We start from the raw sequence: 7,763 nt of genomic DNA, 5'->3' as shown, positions 1-7,763 counted from the left end.
GTTTATAGCACACTGACTATAGCAATCTAATAATAGATACTCATCTTTTTGGTGCGTCGCTTTGGTTATTTTTATAGGCGTGTGGAGGCTTTCTAGAAAATTCAGATTACGTAACAATACAAAGCTACGTTTAAGAGTTTATGTACGTACATATATTGTTCATTCTCACACTCGAGGATCTTCTACAACTTGGGAGAATAGGCGGGAGTGTCGCAATACATATTTAACAGTATAAGCTATGTATGTTTCTAAATATAAATTTAATCTAAACAAACGTTGATATTAAAATAAATATATAATAATAAATCCGTCACAATTTTTTCGGGCGTTTCCAAAATACAACCTGTTGATTCACTGAGTGGTAGCTTTTACATGTTTGCCTCTAATGAATGCCTAACATCCGTGAGCCGAGAGCTTATCGCCAAACATCTTATCCAAATTCGATTAAATTTTGCCAAATACTACATTTTATAATCTAACAATTTTATTGAAAATGTACCTTTTAATATTCAAATAATGGATTTTTTATTATCTTTAATTCTCATCGAAAAGTATGAAATATTTGCCTACTTTTTCTGAGAAATTTTTAATTAGCTATTCTGATAGCCAGGTAGATATTTTGTTTTTCTCTAAGTACATAGCTTGTTCTGATCGGAAGTGGATATTAATTATGTAACTTTCTTAAAACTTTATCAGAAAGGCTAGGTTCCATACAGTGGCACAACGGTATGTCTGCGGACTTATAATGCTAGAAACCTGGTGGTGGGCAGAGCACAGATAGCCCATTGTGCAGCTTTGTGCTTAAGTACAAACAACAACAACAACCGTTGAAGGTCGTGTGACTGATACGTTGAGTATTGGCAATTGTTAACGAATTTTTTGTATTTATTTCCTGATTAGAGATTTATGCTAAATCTTAAAAAACTAAACTCAGCCCTGAGTTTATATACCTAGATGTCCTTCACTATGGATAAGTCTAATGAGTTATGCATATTTTACTTAAAAATACTCTTAAACCTAACAGTGTTCAAAAGTGTTTCATAAAGAAAAATATTTTTTTAGCATTAGAAATGGTTTTAAATTTCACTCGAGTTTAATAAGGAGTTTCAATTTAAATAAAAATTAACAAAATAGTTATGTGAGCCAATTCACTATACCCGAGATATATCTTGGCTCTCTGGTAGTTTCTACAAAACTAAACAAACCACGTCTATCGAGTAACATTTTTATTACGTTTGATACAACTCTTCCAATAATCAGTTTCGTACATTTACAATTAGCTTGCCTACCAACTGACAACAATGTTGAAGCTTGTAAAAAATGAATAGTTCAGAAGTATGCTGAGCAGTCAAAACGTTTACAGTTGACAGGAGTGCTAACCACAGGTAATGAGTGGCAGTCAAGGCTTTCATCGTATTGAGTTACATAACGTCATAAACAAAAATTGAAAACCTAATAACCCGTGTGGACCTTTCTTCATTAGGGATAAACTGATTTCCAGTTTCGTATTATCACAACTGATTCATACTGTACGGTTTTGGATTTTTGTCTTAAATTGATTTTTCGAACCCATGTGTTTTTTTTTGACATCATGAAGAGAATTAAAGCACTTAATTTTTTAACAATAATTTTATTTAAATTCACTATATTTTATAAACAGCCTCTGATGAGGACTCCTGTTTCCGTCGAAATCTTTGTTAATTAGAACTTTAAGCCATTGTTAACTTTATTGCATTTTTGCTTTTATTTTCTTGGATAATTAAATTTTTTTCCAGTCACATTGTCACTATTAAAAACAAATACTAAAAAGTTTTTTTTTACAGTATGTTTTAATTAATACGAGTAATTCTGCAATAGAAATAGAACGGACATTAAGACATTAAGCAAACACGTAATGTTTTTTAATATACGTACTTTACTCCATCAAAAACTAATCTCTACTTTCTTGGAGACAACTCGTGTAGCTCCTGTGTTCACTATAGAAGTGAGTCACATTTTTTTTTGATAATAGCCTAGACTATAAAACTAAGGTAGTGAAAATAATCTAGCATTGAAATGGCTTTTCGAAATGGTACAGTTTTTAAGAATGCAGAATAATTCACTTCCAATAAAACCGCTTTTATGAGAAGGCTTTTGCATCTTCATGTTTTGTTATGGTTCCTATGTAAGAAACTGTTTGTTTAGTCTAATAGAAGTTACTCTATTTTATGTGTATCAGTGAGCTTCGTCTCTTTTACCGAGTCAAATTTCAATATTTATATGCGTGTTTTCACTAAATATACTGCTCTTTTAATTTTGATTTACTCTGGTAGGAAAACGTATAATAAAATTTTAATATGTTTGTTTCAAATTATTAAAACTCATAGAAACAGAGAGAAAAATAAAAGGCATGTAAAACGATTTTTGTTAAATAACGTGAAGATATAGAAAATCAAAAAAAAAATTATCTAATCCATAATTTTTACGACGTCATTACTTACGTAAGCATTTCGAAGGAATATTGATAACTAGTTTTAAAGTGGACAATATTAATAAAGGTTTAAAGTTCTATTGTCTTTGTAAAAAGCATTTCAATGAAAAATATACTAATAAAACTAAAATAACTGTAAGATCATATAAAAAGTTGGATAGTTTTTTGTTTTTTTTATAATCTGAAGATGATGAATTGGAAATGTTTGAAATAATTAATTTCAGTGTGGTGTTAACTACATTGGTATAAATTCCTTTAAAATATATAAAAGCTTCTTTATGTCAAAATATTATGAGAAATGATTTCCCTTAGAAAATAGAAAAATATTATTATTATTATTATTATTATTCAAAGCTAAACTTTCACTGTTATTATTATTATTATTCAAAGCTAAACTTTCACTGTTATTATTATTATTACTATTATTCAAAGCTAAACTTTCACTGTTATTATTATTATTACTATTATTCAAAGCTAAACTTTCACTGTTATTATTATTATTATTGCTATTATTCAAAGCTAAACTTTCACTGTTATTATTATTATTATTACTATTATTCAAAGCTAAACTTTTCATTCATTCTCTAGTTTACAAGAATTAAGCCGAACAGTCCAAATATTAGGACTTTCCATTGTTAACACTCATTTCCAAGCGTTAACTTTTTATTTGCAAACGATGACTGGGAGGCGAAATTTAGTTGATAAAGCATTTAGCATTTTGTATGAAAGACATCGTTAGCAGGTAAAATTCAGTTACTAACAACATTAACCTTTTGTTTCAAAGACGTGGTTAACAGGTAGAATTCAGTTGATAAAAAATATAACCTTTTATTTGAAAGGTATGGTTAGCAGGTGGAACTGAGTTGAGGAGCAGTAGTATGGAGTATATGCCTGAAACATTTGGGTGAGCGACAACGGTTTTATTCACTTTCTTGGAACTTCATCAGATGTATCTCTAGAATTTGCGGAATGATGTTGTGTTTGAGTGCCCATTTAAGAGAGTTTTTTTGTTAGTTTGTCTCCTACTGGTCGTTAAAGCTAAAGATCGGATTGTGAGTGGATGATCCTGGTTAAAGACTGGATTATGAGCGGTTGCTAGTGGATCAGTGGAATCCGTAAATTACTAAATTCTGTTCTTACGTTACTGGTCTTTTACTTCTAATGTAAAGAACTTCTTTCATCTTTGCATTTTGCTAAATATTTTCTCAATTACTTATTTTATTAATAACTAGGAGTAACTCTTATACGGTTTGACATTCAAAGAGTATTGTTTGTTTGTTTGTTTTGAATTTCGCGTAAAGCTACACGAGGGTTATCTGCGCTAGCCGTCCCTAACTTAGCAGTGTAAGACTAGAGGGAAGGCAGCTAGTCATCATCACCTACCGCCAAATCTTGGGTTACTCTTTTACCAACGAATAGTGGGATTGACCGTCACATTATAACGCCCCCACGGCTGAAAGGGCGAGCGTGTTTGGTGTGACGGGGATTAGAACCTGCGACCCTCAGATTGCGAGTCGAGTAACTTATAAAACTTGTGTTAATGAGGGCGCCTTGAATAAATTTGTTTGTTTTGAATTTCGTTTAAAACTATTCGAGAACTATCTCCACTAGCCTTCCCTAGAGAGGTTACCTAGTGATATGGACGCTGTAAACACAATAATTTGTGGTTCATGTCATCACGTTACGAACTGGATGCAATATCGGTATTTTTAGATATTAATATTTATACAAACGAAAATTATTAAATAAAGTTAACAGAATATTAGTTATAACCTTATCATTAGCAAATAATGGCTTGATAAAATAACTTTAATAACAACTAATAATCAGATATGTTTTACATATTCCTTTTTTTTCATATATAATTATGTGAAGATGAGAAATGTAGTCCATACGTATTAAAATATTCTGATATACCAAACCCTCTTTTTCATTAAGAATATACAGACATGTGCAAATTATACTTACCTGTTAACAACACTTTAGAGTTGTTGTTGTTTTGTTTATAACTTAGAACAAAAACATAGATCAAAATGGCGGCTCAAATGCAAAGTTTATTGCAAACATTCGTGTGTGTGTGTGTATATACAATATATATTAGGCTTAGTGTAGATAGTTACTGGGTTGATCTCGAGTTCCGCTTTTTTGGACGTTTAATAATAAACAACCCACGCTAAATATAAATTTGTATATGGTATAAGAACAGGTCACGCTCGACTTGTCAGGTATATGTGAGCGTCTCTGCTTTTAAATTTATGATATAAGAACAGGTAACGCTTGACTTGTCAGGTATGTGTGGGCTTCTCTGCTTTTCTGATGTAATTTTTCACAAAGTTATGCCCGAAAGGAAAGTTATGGAAATCTACAACAAACGTATACAGTAATCCGATACCATGATTTAGTTATAAGCGCATTAAATTTAAAACTGAAACCATTACTGAACATAAGGTTTCCCGGTGGTAAGTCTGAGGATTTTTAACGCTAAAATTAGGTTATTATTATTTTTTTTTTTTTGGTGCTGCATCGTTTAAATATTGACATTTAATAAATATTAATAGTTTCGCTGTATTCGGTTCATATACGTTTTAAATATAAGCCTTGAGTCATTAAAATTTATCCAGAATATTCCATTCAAAGCTGCATTAGTTTTTCTATAAATGAGCTAATTTAAATGCCTTCAATTTATATTGAAATGTTAAAATTCATATCAGTTTTATCATTAGATTTTGTCCTTTTAGCTTTGCAAAACAATCAATCGATTACAGTGTGTTAATTGTAGTTTATTTGAACGATATGTAATATGCTATTTCAGTGACATTTGGCGCAGGTTCGAATCATGACGCTACTGACTGCTAGTTTATTATCTGGGCATTTGATTCGCTGCGCATTCCCGACTATCCGACAATGCAATGGTTGGAAAAATGTATCACAATCTTTCGGATGAATGACATTTGTGAAGTGAGATTCGTAAACGATTTACAAATTTTCGAAAGAAACCTTCAGTGCTCGCTATGTATTTTGTATTATTTCACAACAATACAATTCGTGTTCCTCAAACACAGTCTTACGTGAACTATAGAGGATTAAGTACGCTGTATTAAAACGATTTTGGAGCCTCACCACGTCGTTAGTCTATATTGCTACGTCTGGTCAAGCTCTGCCGACCGTGCATCTTGATAATAGTCCTCCACTGAAGTTTCCATTGTGAAATAAAACGTTGTAAGGATCATTTTCAAAGCCCTCCACCCCCCTCTGCAGGCGTTCCATAATCCAGTATGATGGTTCCCAGCGTCCGTTTCAACAGTATAATCACAGAGATATTCATAGGCGCTGCGTCCGGCGACTCGACTAGTATGTACTCATATGGAATGGCAGGAATACCCGTTTCATTCTCCAGCTGCTTAATTAAGGTATGCAACGGCTGAACGGGAGGTATGGTTGGAAGCTTTACCTTGTTGAATCCATATTCAATTGGCCTTTTTTTTATTATGATGCATTCTATTGCCTGAGTCTCGTGAGTGGCTTTTGCCACTGACCTTCGTGTTCGTGGATTCTCACTTGCTAAAAGATATTGCACTTTGTTTACCACGGCTGGATAACAACTTGTTGCAGTTATCTTTCTGATGGTCCTAGTGACATAATTCGTTCCACATTCCTTTGTTTTCCAATGCCACTTAGTACAGGGGGTATCCCCGACTTGGAAATGCTAAATCCCCCATCTCGAACATAATTTTATGATCTGAGTGTATAAATATTTTGCATCGAAAAGAGCTGTTACATACCCTTCCTAAAGGCGATCGCTTTTTGGTGGCCTCACAGCGCCTACAAATCGTTAAATAATGTCAAAATGTAGTCTGATCATACCATCCTTCCGCGATTTCATATCGGTTGTGGCTGTTAATGTGACTTGTTGAAGTTCATACTCAATTTCGTTTTAATATAACGTATGAAGCCCGGCATGGCCAGGTGGTTAGGGCTCTCGACTCGCAATCTGTGGGTCGCGGGTTCGAATCCCCGTCACACCAAACATGCTCGCCCTTTCAGCCGTGGGGCGTTATAATGTAACGGACAATTCCACTATTCGTTGGTAAAAGAGTAGCACAAGAGTTGGCAGTGGTTGGTGATGACTAGCTGCCTTCCCTCTAGTCTTTCACTGCTAGATTAGGAAAGGTTTCATCCAATAAACTCTATAAGGCTTAATGCTGTTTTTTTTTCTTTTTTTTTCTTTACAGACTCTTAAACGGCAAGTAAATTCAACTTTGAATTTTTAGCAAGTTTCATGTTCTTAGATAAGAGTTTCAGTCTGGAATTAATTAACTCGTCTTTCTAATATCTACAAATTGGTCTTTGGGCGTAATTCACGCTATCATGGTTAAAGTTTCAGTTTTATATTTTTCTCTCTAATGTCTCCAGATTCGTGTTCTGTTGTGTTGTCCATTACATAGCTTCAATTCTTTTTTTTGTTGTTGTTGTTATTTTTCTAATGTTTCCACATTGGTGTTCTATCGTGTTTCATGTTGTCCATTATATAGCTTCAATTCTTTTTTTTTATTATCTTTCTAATGTTTCCACATTGGTGTTCTATCGTGTTTCGTGTTGTCCATAATATATCTTCAATTCTCTTTTGTGTTATCTTTCTAATGTTTCCACATTGGTGTTCTATCGTGTTTCGTGTTGTCCATAATATATCTTCAATTCTCTTTTGTGTTATCTTTCTAATGTTTCCACATTGGTGTTCTATCGTGTTTCGTATTGTCCATAATATATCTTCAATTTCTTTTGTGTTATCTTTCTAATGTTTCCACATTGGTGTTCTATCGTGTTTCGTGTTGTCCATAATATATCTTCAATTCTCTTTTGTGTTATCTTTCTAATGTTTCCACATTAGTGTTCTATCGTGTTTCGTGTTGTCCATAATATATCTTCAATTCTCTTTTGTGTTATCTTTCTAATGTTTCCACATTGGTGTTCTATCGTGTTTCGTGTTGTCCATAATATATCTTCAATTCTCTTTTGTGTTATCTTTCTAATGTTTCCACATTGGTGTTCTATCGTGTTTCGTGTTGTCCATAATATAGCTTCAATTCTCTTTTGTGTTATCTTTCTAATGTTTCCAGCACAGTTCTGTGCAGAGTCTAAGTTTCAACTTGTTATTGTAGTGTCTCTAAATTAGTCTTCCAACGTGTTTTGTGTTGTATAGGTAAAGTTTCAGTCGTAGTGGATCTTTTTTCTCTATCCAGATGGTCTTGAAGCATTCAATTTGAGGTTCTAGTTGCTCTTGTTATTTGAATGT

The sequence above is a fragment of the Limulus polyphemus genome, unplaced genomic scaffold (genome assembly GCF_000517525.1).
Source record: "Limulus polyphemus unplaced genomic scaffold, Limulus_polyphemus-2.1.2 Scaffold422, whole genome shotgun sequence".
Classification (NCBI taxonomy): domain Eukaryota; kingdom Metazoa; phylum Arthropoda; class Merostomata; order Xiphosura; family Limulidae; genus Limulus; species Limulus polyphemus.
This window is presented reverse-complemented; position numbering follows the sequence as displayed.